Raw genomic sequence first — 15,825 nt, forward strand, 5'->3', positions numbered from 1 at the left:
TCTCGCCTCTTTGACCTCAACTCATAGCAGTTCTTTGAACTGCAACCAACTCCCCAGCCCTCCTCCCTGCCCCTGGCAACCCCACTCTACTTTCTGTCTCCATGACTTTGACTACTTTGACCTCATATAAGTGGAATCCTACAGTATTTCTCTTCTTCTGACTGGCTTATCTTACTTAGCATAATGTCCTCAAGGTTCACCCATGTTGTAGTGTGTCAGAATTTCCTTCCTTTCTAAGGCTGAGCAATATTCTATTGAATGTATAAACCACATTTTGCTTATCCATTCACCTGTCAATGGATGATGGGCACTTGGGTTGCATCCATATTTGGGCTATTATGAAGACTGCTATGAACACGGGAGTACAAGTACCTGTTCAAGTCTGTGCTTTCCATTCTCTAAGCAGAAGTGGAGTGGCTGAATCATAAGGTAATTATATGGTTAATTTTTTGAGGAACTGCCATATTGTTAACAGTTGGATGCATCAGTTCACATTCTCCTAAGCAACACACAAGGGTTCCAATTTCTCACATCCTCACCAAAACTTTCTCTTTTTCGTTTTTCTGACAATAGCCTCCCTAATAGGTATGAGGTGATAGATATCTCATGGTGGTTTTGACTCGCATTTCCCCAATGATCAGTGGTACTGAGCATCTTTTCACGCGCTTGTTGGCCATTTGTATACCTTCTTCGGAGAAATGTTTGTTAAGTCCTTTTTGCCCATTTTAAAATCAGGTTGGGGTTGTTGTTGTTGTTGAGTTGTAGGATTTATGTATTCTGGATATTAACCACTTACCAGACATAATGTTCAAATTAACTTGCTTTTAGTCCCCTTGTCCTTGTTCTGTTCCCTCCTGCCACAGGACCCTCGCACATGGAATCTCCCTGGCTGAAACATTTTTCCTTCCCAAATTGTCTGGGAAAGGAAACTCTCACTCATCATTCAGACTTCAGTGTAGCCATCACTTTCTATGGGAAGCCTTCCCTTCATTCTTGATTAGTACCCTTGGATTTTAGTACTTCTCATCTCTTCGCTTTACATGCTTGTCATGGTCATTGGTATGGCTAGTTGATCAGTGCCGTTCCACTCCAACTACTCTGTGAGTTCCTGGGGGTAGATTACATTTTCTTTACACCAGACAATGGCTCTTATCAAGCACATAGTAGTTGCTCAATAAACACTAAATGACTGAATGAATGAAACAGAGGCATTTGTAGAGAGTTTTTTCCCCTAAGAAGGACCACAAATAAAGATATATGCTTCTTTTGGCTAGACCTCTGGGTGAGTCTAGGAAGGCTGAGTTTTTTGGGGTTTGTTTTTTTTGTATATACTCTTTTTAATTTTTATTTTATTTATTCATTTTAGAGAGGAGAAAGAGAGGGAGAGAGAGATACAGAGAGAAAGGAGAGAGAGACAGGGGGGAGGAGCTGGAAGCATCAACTCCCATATGTGCCTTGACCAGGCAAGCCCAGGGTTTCAAACCAGTAACCTCAGCATTTCCAGGTCGACGCTTTATCCACTGCGCCACCACAGGTCAGGCTTGCTTTTTTCTTGTTTTTTTTTTTTTTTTTTTTTTTTTTTTGTATTCTTCTGAAGTTGGAAACGAGGAGGCAGTCAGACAGACTCCCGCATGAGCCCAACCGGGATCCACCAGGCATGCCCACCAGGGGGCGATGCTCTGCCCATCTGGGGCGCCGCTCTGCTGCAACCAGAGCCATTCTAGTGCCTGAGGCAGAGGCCACGGAGCCAACCTCAGTGCCCGGGCCAACTTTGCTTCAATGGAGCCTTGGCTGCAAGAGGGGAAGAGAGAGACAGAGAGGAAGGAGAGGGGGAGGGGTGGAGAAGCAGATGGGCGCTTCTCCTGTGTGCCCTGGCCAGGAATCAAACCCGGGACTTCTGCACGCCAGGCTGACGCTTTACCACTGAGCCAACCGGCCAGGGCCTAGGAAGGCTGAGTTTTACCTTCTGCCATCACAAGATTGAACTGCCCCTATAGACTCACATAGGGTGGATTGAATAACTTGACAATAGCCTGAAGCTACATTGTATGATCCTCAATAATGTGTTCAGGGAACCACTGTGGTCAGACACTGATTTTACAGTTTCTTTAATCCAAATAATAATTCTGCAAGGCAGGGATCACCCTGGTTTTTAGCTATTTGAATATATTATCTCACTACCTTGTAGCCTGCATTGTTTCTGATGATAAATTTATTCATCTTACTTGAGTTCCCTTGTAGTTTTTATCTCTTGCTCTTTCCAAGATTTTTTTATCTTTTAACTATGATGTGTCTGGCTGTGGCTCTCTGCACTTTTCCTACTTGGAATTTGTTGAGATTCTTGTGTGTGTGTGTGTGTGTGTGTGTGTGTGTGTGTGTGTGTGTGACAGAGACAGACAGAGGGACAGACAGACAGGAAGCAAAAGAGATGAGAAGTATCAATTCTTCGTTGCAGCTCATTTGCCTCCTTAGTTGTTCATTGATTGCTTTCTTATATGTGCCTCGATGGGGGGGAGGGACTACAGTAGAGCGAGTGACTCCTTGCTCAAGCCAGCGACTTTGAGCTCAAGCCAGCAACCTTGGGTTTCAAGCAAGCAACCTTTGGGCTCAAGCCAGTGACCATGGGGTCACATCTATGATCCCACGCTCAAGCCAGTGACTTCGCGCTCAAGCTGGTGAGCCCAGGCTCAAATCAGTGACCTCAGGTTTTCAAACCTGGGTCCTCTGCATCCCAGTCCAACGCTCTATCTACCGTGCCACCTGTTGGTCAGGCTGAATTTGCTGAGATTCTTAGATGTATTGATTAATAGATTTTTTGAAAGTACATTTGGGAATTTTTCAGGCATTATTTCTTTGAATATTTCTTCTATTCCTTTCTCTTTCTCCTCTCCTTCTGATACTCCCATTAATATATGTTGGCATACTTAAAGGTGTCCTACACTTCTCTGAGGCTCTGTTTATTTTTCTTCATTCTATTTTCTCTTTGCTTTCAAATTGAATAATCTCTAACAATCTAGCTTCAAGCTCACTACTTCTTTCTCCTGCTAGTTCAAGCACTATTACTATGGTTTTTTAGATAAGGACATTAAGATCAGAAAACAAGTAATTTCATGAAGGTCACACAGAGCTAAGTGGCATGGCCAGGCCTTAAATCTAAGATCTCAGCTCTCGCCCTGGCCAGGTGGCTCAGTGGTAGAGTGTCAGCCCCGCATGTGGATGTCCCGGGTTCAATTCCCAGTCAGGGCAAACAGAAGCGACCATCTGCTTCTCCACCCCCCCCATCCCGGGCTCCATGGAGCCTTTGACTCAGGTGCTAAAAATAGCTCGGTTGCAAGCATGGCTCCAGATGTGCAGAGCACTGGGCCCCAGATGTGGGTTGCCAGGTGGATCCTGGTCAGGGTGCATGTAGGAATCTGTCTATGTTCCTCTCCCTTTCTCTCACTTGGAAAAGAAGAAAAAAAATTTTAATTAAAATAAAAAATAAAATCTTAAAAAAAAAGGATAGCTCTCATCCTGCACATCACTTATTCAATCATTTGTTCACTCAAAAGTACTTACTGACCCTGGCCTGTTGGTTCAGTGGTACAGCATCAGCCCAGCATGTGGATGTCCTGGGTTTGATTCCCGGTCAGAGCACACAGAAGTGCCTATCTGCTTCTCCACCCCTACCCCTCTTGCTTCTCTCTCTCTCTTTTCTCCTCCCCTACGGCAGCCATGGCTCGATTAGAGTGAGTTGGCCCCAGGCACTGAGAATGGCTTCATGGCCTTCGCCTCAGGCACTGAAAAAAATGGCTCCAATTGCAACGGAGCAAGGGTCCCAGATGGGCAAAGCATCGCCCCCTAGTGGGCATGCCAGGTGGATCCAAGTTGAGGCGCATACCAGAGTCTGTCTCTGCCTCCTTTCCTCTCACTGAAAAGAGAAAAGTACTTACTGAATGTTGACTATGTACCAGGAACTGTTCTGAGGACTAGAGAACACCAAACAGACAAGAGTCCTACCCTCATAAAGATGCCAAACAATTAAACAAACATATAAAGTACTTTAAATGATGGTAAGTGCTACGAAGAAGTGCAGCAGATGGAGAGAATGGTGGCAGGTGCTCAGGTGTCTCTGGAGGTGACATCTGAGCTGAAACCTGAAGAGAAGGCGTTCCTGGATCTCCTTCAGGACCGAGATCTTTTGTCTTCTTCTCTGTCTCTTCAGCACTAGAGCACAGAGCCCAGTACGCAGCAGAAGCTCAGTAAATGTTTGCTAACTTGACAATAGGTGCAAAGGAGTTAATTCTCATGAGCCATATTAATGATGAAATACTACAAAACAGACGTCAACATTGAAATAATTCATGTTTCTGTTTAGAATCATTTAACATTAACATTTGGAGGTCTGCCGGTACCAAACGTTGGTTCGGATATGACCAGCAGAACGCTCTGGTGGAGTGTAACTTGACAGCGCTTTGGGGAAATGACGTGGCCATGTTCTCTAAAGCTGAACATGGGCACATACTATGATCCAGCCGTTCCACCTCTCGATGGGCTTCCAACAAATATACTCATACCATTTACTAGAACGCCTGTGACAGCAATATCACAATGGCCTAAAGGTTCCCATCTGGCAACCACCCAGATGCCCACGAATGGCAAAACAGACAAACTGCGGTATGGTCACATAATAGATCATCATACTGCAGTCAGAATGAATATTGACAACTACGTGCAACAATATGGATGACTTTCACAGAAGTAAAACTGGGCAAAAAAAGCTCATCCTGTATAATTCCATTTCTATAAAAAGTTCAAAAGCGAACAAAACTAATCCTTATTAGAAGTCAGGGGTCTCGTGACTCTGGGTGACCTCATGCTTGGAAGGCAGCACGAGGCAGAGTTGCTGGGAACAGGCACATTAGTGTGTTTAGTTAGTGAAAATGCATCACGTTATACACTTCTGAGAAGAGTGCTTTTGTGTACAAAGGTTGGGGAATCTGCAACAGCTCAAACAAATCAACGACCCAACAATGTGGATCCTACAGGGATGGCGGGCTTCCTTCCTGTCCTGTGCTGGGTTGTAAAACAGATTTTTTGCAAAGAATGTCCTGAGTGTGACAGCTTCCTCTCTCAGCTCGTGTGCACTGGCTCACACCAGTTTTGGAGAGCAGCTAGGGTAGTGAGGGGACCATCAGTCTAGCAACACAGGAGCTGGGGTCTGGCAGCCACTGGCTCTGCAACTCTAAGCATCCTCCATCCTCCATTCAGCTTTAGGTAGAAGTGCCCAGGGTCCTCGTGGGAATGAAGAGGGGTATGTGGGTAAAGTGCTCATCTAGGTGCCCAGCTCAACGTAAGTACTCAGTGATATTAACTGTAGCTCCCAAAAGGATCACATGATTTTGTTTGAGGCTTTCAAGGCGGTGTGACTCAGCCTGATGGAAGGGGGGTGACTAAGGAGGAGGCAGAGGATTGTGGGAGGAGACAGGTACCCTTCATGGTGCTCAGGCTCTGCTCCGATGGACAGAACCCTTTTAGTCACCCGGAATGTTGCATGACAAAAGCTGCACGCCATTTGCTCCAACGTGTAAGAAGATATCAACACAGGTGAAACTAATCTATTCTTAGGAGTGAATCTAGTGACTCCTTGTGGGAGGACAGTGAGTGAAGAGGGCACAGAGGAGGCTGCCGGGGGGATGGTCACACTCTGTGTCTTCCTAACCTGGTGCTGGTTGCACTAACAAGTGAGGTTTGTGCAAATGCATCACACTCAAGATTTAAAATACATGCTCTTTCCTTTACAGGTCTCAAAGTAGAAATCAGGCCGAATTTTAACTCCGGCCTAAGAGAACTAAACTAGAGGAACATCGTCTCTCGCACTCTGTAATGCAGGTTCCAAGTGGCGAAGGCAGAGAAATTCGCCATGACCTGTGCCACTGTTTTGCCAGCAGATGGCACTGGTTGGTGAGAGGATGGGGGAGGGCTCTCTTTCCCCACCTTTGGGCGGTTTTCTGCACAACCTGGGAGGCAAACAGCTCTCAGGAATCCAGTGGGCCAGTCCATTGAAGGCAACAGGTGTTCAGCCTGAGGCAGGAGGACACACTGGTGGCAGGTGCCACCGGTACAGAGAAACCTGTCTGTCACTGAAGGCGTGCTGGGTCTAAGGTGCTACAGCTGCCCCAGTTATGGGGAAATCTGTACTGAAAATAAAGGGCAGCTGGCTCTGTAGCTCAGGTGGGAGTCTCCGAGGCCAGGGAGGAGGCAGATGACATGGGAGGAGCCACGTGTGCGAGTTCATATGGAAAGGAGGTGTCTTCAGAAGCAAACATTCCCCAGGAAAAGGTGAGCAAGTGGTTGTGCTGCGAGGCTGCCAGTGCCATCTCCTGGGACAGTCGTGCGCTCCTAGTCTCAGATGAGTCTCATGAGGCTTCTTACAGCAAATAACACGAACAAGACCATCTCTGCACAGAAGTTCTTGCCTTGACTTTGTTATTTCTTTTCCTTTTTTTTTTTTTGTATTTTTCCGAAGCTGGAAACGGGGAGGCAGTCAGACAGACTCCTGCATGCGCCCGACTGGGATCCACCCCACATGCCCACCAGGGGGCAATGCTCTGCCCATCCGGAGCATCGCTCTGTTGCATCCAGAGCCATTCTAGCGCCTGAGGCAGAGGACATGGAGCCATCCTCAGCGCCCGGGCCATCTTTGCTCCAATGGAGCCCTGGCTGTGGGAGGGGAAGAGAGAGACAGAGAGGAAGGAGATGGGGAGGGGTGGAGAAGCAGATAGGTGCTTTTCCTGTGTGCCCTGGCCGGGAATCGAACCTGGGACTCCAGCACGCCAGGCCGATGCTCTACCACTGAGCAAACCAGCCAGGGCCTTGACTCTGTTATTTCTTTACGTGTCTGAATTCTTCCGAGTTGCTCTGGGTATAGTCTCCTCCCATTTTTTATTTTTGGTAACTGCTTAAGATAGAATTCCCATTTACCCATTTAAGCATACAATTCAACACAAGGCTTCTAGTATATTCACAGAGTTGTGAAAAAACCATGACAATCAATTTTAGAACGTTTCATCACTCCCAAAGAGAAAAACCCTCACCCTTTAGCAGATCTCCCCGTCCCAGACAGAGACTAATCTTTTCAGTCTGGATCTGCTTCTTCTGAACATTGCACATCAACAGAATCAAGCCTTATGTGGTCCTATGTGCCTGGCTTCTTCCACTCAGCATCATGTTTCCAAGTTCATCTATGTTGTAGTACGTGTCACGGCTTTCTTCTTTTTTATGGCCAAAAACTATGCCACTGTATGGGTAAACTGTAGTTGATGTGTTGTTTCCATTTTTTTGGCATTAGTGAATGTGCATATTCAGGCTGTGAATGTGAACAAATGCTGTGGACATTTGTGAACAGTTTTTGTGTGTATGCGTTTCCATTCCCTTAGGCATGTCCCTAGCAGAATTCATGATAAGTCATGTTTAATCTTTTGAGGAAAATCATGTTTTTTGTTCTTTTTCTTTATTATTTTTTCTTTGATTGAGGAAGATCATGTTTAATCTTTTTATTTTTTTAAGTGAGAGGAGGGGAGATAGAGAGACAGATTCCTGCATGTGCCCCAACCAGGATCCACCTGGCAAACCCTGTCTGGAGCCAATGCTTGAGTCAACCAAGCTATCCTCAGCACCTGAGGCTGATGCTTGGACCAACTGAGCTATCCTCAGCACCCAGGGCCAGTCGAGCCACTGGCTATAAAAGGGGAAGACAGAGAAGGGGGAGATGGAGGGGATGAGAAGCACATGGTTGTTTCTTATGTGCTCTAAGTATAAAAAACACACTGGATTTTAAAGACTTAGTGTGGAAAAAGTGTGAAATATCACTGATGATTTGTTTTTTATTTAGTGAGAGGAGGGTAGATAGTAAAACAGACTCCTGCCTACACCCTGACTGGGATCTACCCGGCAACCCCTGTCTAGGGCTGATGCTCGAATCAACTGAGCTATTTTTAGTGCCTGAGGCTGATGCTCAGACCATCCTGAGCACCCAGGGCCGACACTCAAACTAATCAAGACACTGACTATGGGAGGAGAAGTGGGAAAATAAGGGGAGATGGAGGGGGAGAGAAGTAGATGGTCACTTCTCCTCTTGTGTGCCCTGACTGGGAACCAAACCCAGGATGTCCATATGCTGGGCCAACACTCTATCTACTGAACAAATTGGCCAGGGCCATCCGATGATTTTTTTATATTGATTAATATTACAATAGTATTTTGCATATATTGGGTTATTTTTTTATTTTTACAGAGGAGAGAGGAGAAGCAAGAAGCATCAACTTATAGTAGTTGTTTCCTGTATGTGCCTTAAGCGGGCAAGCCCAGGGTTTAGAACCAGTGACCTCAGTGTTCCAGGTCGACATTTTATCCACTGTGCTACCACAAGTCAGGCCTATACTGAGTTAAATTATATATGTAGCTTAAATTAAACTCACCGGTTTCTTTTTACTTTTTAAAACACGGTTAATAGCCTGACCAGGCGGTGGCGCAGTGGATAGAGCATTGGACTGGGATGCTGAGGACCCAGGTTCAAGACCTCGAGGTCCCCAGCTTGAGCGCGGGCTCATCTGGTTTGAGCAAAAAGCTCACCAGCTTGGACCCAAGGTCGCTGGCTCCAGCAAGGGGTTACTCAGTCTGCTGAAGGCCCGCGGTCAAGGCACATATGAGAAAGCAATCAATGAACAACTAAGGTGTCGCAATGAGAAACTGATGATTGACTGCTTCTCATCTCTCCATTCCTGTCTGTCTGTCCCTGTCTATCCCTCTCTCTGACTCTCTGTCTCTGTAAATAAAAATAAAACACACAAAAAACAAACACGGTTAATATTTAATAGGCCCTGGTCAGTTAGTTCAGTAGGTTAGAGTGTCATCCTGAAATGACAAGGTTGCAGGTTCAATCTCAGTCAGGGCACACATGGGAAATGACCGATGAATGCACAACTGAGTGGAACAAATGAATGCTTCTCCTCCTCCTCCCCTCTCTCTCCCTTCCTTTCTCTGACTCTGAAAATCAATAATAATAATAAAAAATTAATCCCTGGCCGGATAGCTCAGTTGGTTGGAGCGTGGTCCCAAAGCACAGAAGTTGCCAGTTTGATCCCCAGTGAAGGAAAATACAGGAACAGCTGCATGTTCCTGTCTCTGGATCTCTTGCCCCACCAGTCTCCAAAAACAACAAAAATAAATAAAAAACATTTAATAGAAAAATATTAAAGTACATATGTGATTGTCTCCCAGCTTCCTAATTGCTTTTCTTGGTTTAAACCATTCCCCACACAGCAATCAGAATGATTCTTTAAAATGTCAACTGAATCAGCCCTGGCCGGTTGGCTCAGCGGTAGAGCGTCGGCCTGGCGTGCAGGAGTCCCGGGTTTGATTCCCAGCCAGGGCACACAGGAGAAGCACCCATTTGCTTCTCCACCCCTCCCCCTCTCCTTCCTCTCTCTCTCTTCCCCTCCCGCAGCGAGGCTCCATTGGAGCAAAGATGGCCCGGGCGCTGGGGATGGCTCCATGGCCTCTGCCTCAGGCACTAGAATGGCTCTGGACGCAACAGAGCGACGCCCCAGAGGGGCAAAGCATCGCCCCCTGGTGGGCATGCCAGGTGGATCCCGGTCGGGCGGGAGTCTGTCGGACTGCCTACTCGTTTCCAGCTTAGGAAAAATGAAAAAAAAAAAAAGTCAACTGAATCAAACATAGCTGAGGCTCATTATTAGCGGTTATGGTCTATAAATTTGCCTCAAATACTGACTTAGCGAATATCGAACCACTGCTCCTGGGGACATGAAGGGTAAAGTTCCTGCCAGCCAGCCTCTGGTCACACTTGCATATAGATCAATACATAACCATGTTTTACGAATGTTTTTATTTAAAGACACTTGTTTAATATATATTATTGATTCAATGTTATTGAATCAATATAACTCATGCCTGTAGGAAGCTTATCTAACACATCCATTCTCTCTGAAAAGCACACCACAGCCTTCTTGCACTTAAGAACATTAGGTAGTGCTTCAGCACTTTGAGAGCTACTTTATTTTATTAATTATTTAAACACACACACTGAAACATCAATTTGTTCTTCCATTTATTTATGCATTCATTCACTGACTCCTGTATGTGCCCTGACCGGACTCAAACCTACAGCCTTGGGTATCAGGGCAACACCCTAAGCAACTGAGGCACCCAAGCAGGTCTGGGAGCCATTTTAAATGGCAAAATCACCAACCAAAAAACGTAACACTGACAAAAACATAAGCACGATACACACACTAAAAACACTAGCTTCCAGTACCAGAGCTGAAACAATAAGAGTGTGTTGCTTATTAATCTCAGCTGGAAAAGTATACGTCAGGCAACAAAAATCTTTCCTATTCTATGCATGTCTGTAGAAGGTATACCGCCTAAACTCAGATACAATGTAGAGAAAGGAAGGTGTTCACCCTCCGACAGATGCCGTGGTGCTGACCTAGGTTAAGAGGAAGAGCAAATGGGGTCTTCCCACTATATCCTAGTCACTCTCTACAGGTCCTCGTGCCGGCGAAGCGCCTCCGCTTGCCCTGACGTCACCAGGGCTAGGCACGTGTCGCCCCAGCCCCGCCCGTCCGCGTGACGCCATAAGCCTCGGCCTTTCTCCAAAGCCTGCCTGCCTTCTTAGGACAAACGCACGAGAACGAGCTGCGGAGGTGGCCGTTCCTGGTGCTGCGGCCGCCGCAGGTGCTGGGCAAACGGTGAGTGGCCTCGGCCATTCGAATCGGCTTGCCTTGGAGCACCTCACAGCAGGGTTGGACGCTCCTGCCCTTCGGGGGGAGGGGATGACCTCGGACCGCAAAGCCCCCTTGCCGCCCCCGCCCGCGGCGCTCGCGCGGTGCATCGTGGACACTGTAGTCCCCATGGTGCGCAGATTTGTCAGATTTGCGCCTTGGACGCACGAATGGACTACATCTCCCAGAGGTCTTTGGTCGGGTGGGGGGCGGTTTGCGCGTAAGCCTGGCGGGGCTGAGGGTCTGGTCCTGGGAGCTGCTGGACCCATCCCTTCTCGGCGCTGCTCGGCCTTGGGCGCCCGGCCTTTCGAGGTAAAGGGGCCCCGGGGTCGGTGCCGCGGGTCTGTCGCCTGCTCCCAGGACGCTGATGCGATCCAGAGCGGTCCTCGGGGTTTTGACGTCGTACGGTCGCTGGATTGGCAGTCCACTCGCGGGGCTGCAGTAACAGCTTAGCCTGGCCGAAGCAGGCGGGCGCAGGGACTCGGTGCCTCAGGGGCTGTCGGCCCGCTCCTCGGCCTCCTGCGTATTACAGTTCTCACATCCTATGTAGGGGAAATACCACGTCCGCTTTTCTGCGTTAGCTGTTTTCTCAAGGAAAGGGAATTGTGAAGAGGGTCCCGGCAACGAAGAAGTCCCTGCCGAGCTCCTTGGTGACCTTGCTCTCCTTCCCCGGCCCGCGCCACCTCACCAACATCAATAAATCCCTGCGCCCACTCTGTGCTGGGGCCAGGTTGGGAGGCAGTGAGCTGGCCTGGGTTTGGGTTCATGCCATCCAGGATTTTGGTATAATTGAACACGCGTCATGCGAGCCCGGGTTTGGGTACTTGACTTGTTTATTGGTGTGTGTTTCTATTTTCCTCTAAATGTTCCCAGGAGGCCTCTCAACAAGTGTCAGATAAGGAGCAAGCAGCGGTTTCTCCAAGTGTGGGCCTAAGATCACCTGCGTCAGAATTACAACGACTGTTGTTAAAAGGGCCAATTCCTGGGGCCCACTCCTAGAGGTTCTGATTCAGCAGTTATGGGATGTGGTCCAGAACTCTCCATTTTGTAAGCCCCCCAGGTAATCCTCAGGCACACTTGAAGCTGAGAACCTCTGTCCCAGAATGAGGAGGATGGAGAATATGGGGCAGAGCATTTATACCAGCTTTGTATGTATTCTAGGGCTTGCTGCTGGCCGGGCAGTGCCTAGGCAAGGGTGTATCGGTATTTGTTTCTTCCCTCAGGGCAGACCTGGTTGGGAGAGGTATGCCAGCTCTGCCTTGCTCTCTGCCCCCCATTTAATTATGAAATTTTCAAACATACAGAAAAGTTGAAATTTTACAGTGAAAACCTATAGAACACCATCTAGAATGTATAACATTTTACCATATTTTATCATAGATCTGACTAATAGTCCATCTTATTTTAATGTGTGTCAAAGTTGTAAATGTCAGTCCGGTTTCCTCCGAAATGATTAATCATGCTTATAATTAAGTAGAGTTTTAGAATTATTCTTGCTTATTGTGTTTTAACTACGGTAGCCTTGAGTATTTGAAAGTCTGTCTCCCATCCCTGAAGAGCTAGAGGTTTTCCATGGGATGGTCCTCTGGAACCGGGAAAGAACTTTACATGGGCTCTTAGAGATTTTAGAACAGCAATTTAAAATCATCCGAAGAGCAGAAACTTGGATTGTGTGACATAGAATAATAATACTTCAGGGACCAAAATAGATTTGAGGGGCAACTAATGGAATGTGCCCTGGTGGCCATGTTGCCCCAGCCAATCACGTTGGCAATAATTGATTTACATCATCAGTCTGCATGCTCTTTTTCTGCTCTTTACACCAGAAGCTTGCCTGATTTGATGCTGCTGGTTTGGTATGTTCTCTGAAGCCCGGCCTAGGGGAACAGAGCTGCCTAGCCCTGTTGATGAGCTTTGAATCCCTTGGGCTCAGGTACTTTATTCCATAGCCTCTTCAACTGTCCGAGAGAGAGAAGAGATAGGTCCTATGAAAAGTTATCTCCACTTTCAGAAACTCATGTTTTTACTCATGAACACCGAGAAGTGCATCAGTTCCTCACGTGGAGAAAGGAAGTCTTGCTGGTGAGCTGGTGGCAGGCAGTGGGAACTCCCGCAGAAAATGTTGGTCCTTGGTGGGAGGAGAGCAGAGAACCAGGCCAGCCGTGGTGGCATGAAGTTTATTGTGCCCTCGTGGGGGAACCTAGAAATGGAACGCACCAAATGGACATGTGCTGGTTTCTGTCACAGAGGGCGTCTGTCACCTCGTCTCTACGCAGTCAGGACTCTCCCAGAGAGTCCTTGGGCAGACCACTCCCTGCATTGCAATTTAGTGCTGCAGAGGAGAGGGGGTGCTGGGACGAGCCTGGGGCAGAACCCCTCCCCCCCGAGAGGGCTACCCACCTGGGGATATGTCCTTCTGAGCCTGCGGACCACCGTGCTACTCTGTGGGTCAGCAGGCTTGGGGATAATGGTGGGGTCCTGGGACTAGAACTGGCCCGATTTGGCAGACCACACTGGAGGCCCCTCTGTTACTTCCAGGCTGTGTGACAGGCTTTTGCCCGCCCAGAGCCTCACTTGCTCTGTCTGTGGTAGGTGACAAGCAACACCCAGGTCAGATAAAGACCTGTATCCTCTGTGTGCTGAAAAGACGAGGGTCCCTAGCGTTAGACAAACTACGAAACCGTGCAGTGCAGGGTAAGGAAGTCCAGTGACATTCTGATTCTGTCCATGAAGGCAGCTATGATTGCGTAATTTTTCCAGAAGACACTTCTCAACACCTTTTTGGTGCTCCTCATCTGTGGGTGCTATGCATCCCCTGCATGGTCTGTCTACCGGGTGATCAGCACCATCTATTTTTACCACAAGGAGGTGTCACGAGGGTCCATTCAAAATTGAAAACATGCTAGATATGTAATGTGTTCAGTAAGTGTTGATTCAGTCCGAATTCAGATCTGTTCCAGGGCCTGCGTTGTTCTTACAACGGGAAATAGCGGCCAGGGGAGGTGGAATGTGGTAGAGAAGCATGGATGGGTTGCCTGGTTGGGGTCTGAGGAGAATCCTAACCCCTTGTTAATTCAGGAAGAAGTGAAATATGGTTGTCTTAGTTTTTTTTAAATTTTTTAAATTCATTTTAGAGAGGAGAGAGAAAGGGAGAGAGAGAGACAGAGAAGGAGAGAGAGAGAGAGAGGAGAGAGAGACAGGGGGAGGAGCTGGAAGCATCAACTCCCATATGTGCCTTGACCAGGCAAGCCCAGGGTTTCGAACCAGCGACCTCAGCATTTCCAGGTCGTGGTTGTCTTAGTTTTGATTAGCATTAATAATAAGCAGCCTGCCTTGCAATTCACAAGTTGGGGACACAGCAGGGAATGACATCTCTTTTGCATTGTGCACCCTTTATATGTGCTTGGTGCTCACCTGGCAGTGCTCTCCCCCAGGTTGCACAAAGCAGCCAGAGCTGCTAAGTGACTTGCCCAAAGCTGCTAAGTAATGGCGAGCCAGTTTCCAGACCAGCTCTCCTGAAAGAGGGGAGTGGGGGACATGTGGGCTCCCTGAGCCCCATCGGGAAAACTGCTCCATGGAGTTGACTGTGACTCAGGAAAGGGGTTTATTTTCCTGTCTGGGTTTTTGGCCATAAACAAAAGCACTTTCATCAAGAAGCATGGACTGCATCTCAGCTGGGGCCGTGTTCTGGGCCAGTGGCTCTTGGTGGGTGGGGGGGGGGCATTTGGGTAAGGAATAAAAGCATGGGAAGCCTAGTTAATTGAAGTTAACCCCAAATCTCACAGATTTGCTTATTTAACAGACCTGTGCCTTGTTCTGATGCAAGTGAGAGAGTCCCCGAGTTCTCTGGTGGGGGAGAAGAAGGAAGGACAAAGACTCCCCGGCAGGGAATTGCAGGAAAGGGTCTGGTTTGCTGGAAAGAGGCGGGGAGAGCACTTGGAAGCCGAGAGAAGGGTCTGTGGAGGGGTCCGTTGGTGGGGCGGGCGGGGTTTGGTTTGGAGAAGGGCAGGCTACAGTCTGGAGGCTGGAGTGCAAGGTGGTAGGGGGAGATCTGGAACTCAGGGCCAGATCCAGACTTCTTTTCTTAAACCTGACCAGTAAACGAGAGAGTGGATCTGAGAGCTCTTTGAGCCATGGCATTAGCAATACCTGCCGACAGGTCAGGATTCAGGTGCAGAGAAGAGTCTTCAAGGGCACCCAGACATCCACCTTGGTCACTGGGGTACTGCTAAGTGAAACAGGGCCCACGAGACAGGGAAGAGAGCTCCTGCCCAGGGGCACTAGCTAGGCTGTGTGCCTTGTGACGTGCTACTTTGGGCTGTGGAGAGACTGGCCCCAGATACTGTCCCTGCCCTTTGGGAGTCACCAGTCTGGCTGGGAAGCCTGGGCCCTTGACCACCACTTTCTTTGTCTCCCCTGTTCTTAGTGATTGTTGGTCCAGGCATGGAACCTCTGCCCGCCTTCCCGCAGAGCCTAAGTAGGGCCCACCCAGTCCCTGAGGTGGCCTCAGCACCCCACACACAGACCACCCCTTGTCTCACCTGGAGCACTTGCTGTCACGGATTCTCGTTTGAATTTTGCTGAATATCTTAGTAAATTATTCTCAAGTGTGAGCTGGCTTCCCAGCTGGATTTGCGGCACCCTGAGAGGTGGGACCACAGGTGAGCGATGGCCACGGAATGTTGACTAAATTTAGGAGTCAGCAATCTTGGTCTTTTCAAGGAGGTAGTCACTTGAAAGAAGAAACAAGCCTGGATAGTGATGGCTCTGCTGACTAAAGCTGGTTTGTTGTAGAACTCCAGTCCTGTGCTGCTCCAGGCGGAAGGCCTCTCACGATCATGGGACCGCTGCTTGGCGCTGAGACCCACACCCCTCATCCATATGCTGTGATGCCTGAGGCTCAGGCCCCGGTGTCTGTCCCGTGTAGACGGGACAGACAACCTGTGTGTTTACATGCTCTGCCTGGAGAGCATGGCGGCCACACTGGGACCCGTTTCCCTCAAGTGTAGCCTGGTGAAACTAGCCTAAAAGCTGTGCCCGC

At 48.3% G+C, this 15,825-nt stretch overlaps 1 protein-coding gene across 5 annotated transcripts in view; it reads left to right on the forward strand.

Annotated features, from left to right (window-relative positions):
• The first annotated feature begins 10,097 nt into the window (after positions 1 to 10,097).
• The window catches only part of CDIP1 (cell death inducing p53 target 1), a 29,360-nt gene continuing 23,632 nt past the window's right edge, over positions 10,098 to 15,825 (forward strand). For 2 of the 5 annotated variants that reach the window (XM_066382739.1, XM_066382737.1), the window contains exon 1: positions 10,775 to 11,096. The gene's annotated coding sequence lies outside the window, so the exon portion shown is untranslated. Of the gene's footprint in view, positions 10,752 to 10,774; positions 11,097 to 11,657; positions 11,845 to 15,825 lie in introns of those variants that run through there. The other 3 variants (XM_066382736.1, XM_066382735.1, XM_066382734.1) reach the window with 3 other exon arrangements.

This window comes from Saccopteryx leptura, chromosome 4 (assembly GCF_036850995.1).
Source record: "Saccopteryx leptura isolate mSacLep1 chromosome 4, mSacLep1_pri_phased_curated, whole genome shotgun sequence".
NCBI lineage: Eukaryota > Metazoa > Chordata > Mammalia > Chiroptera > Emballonuridae > Saccopteryx > Saccopteryx leptura.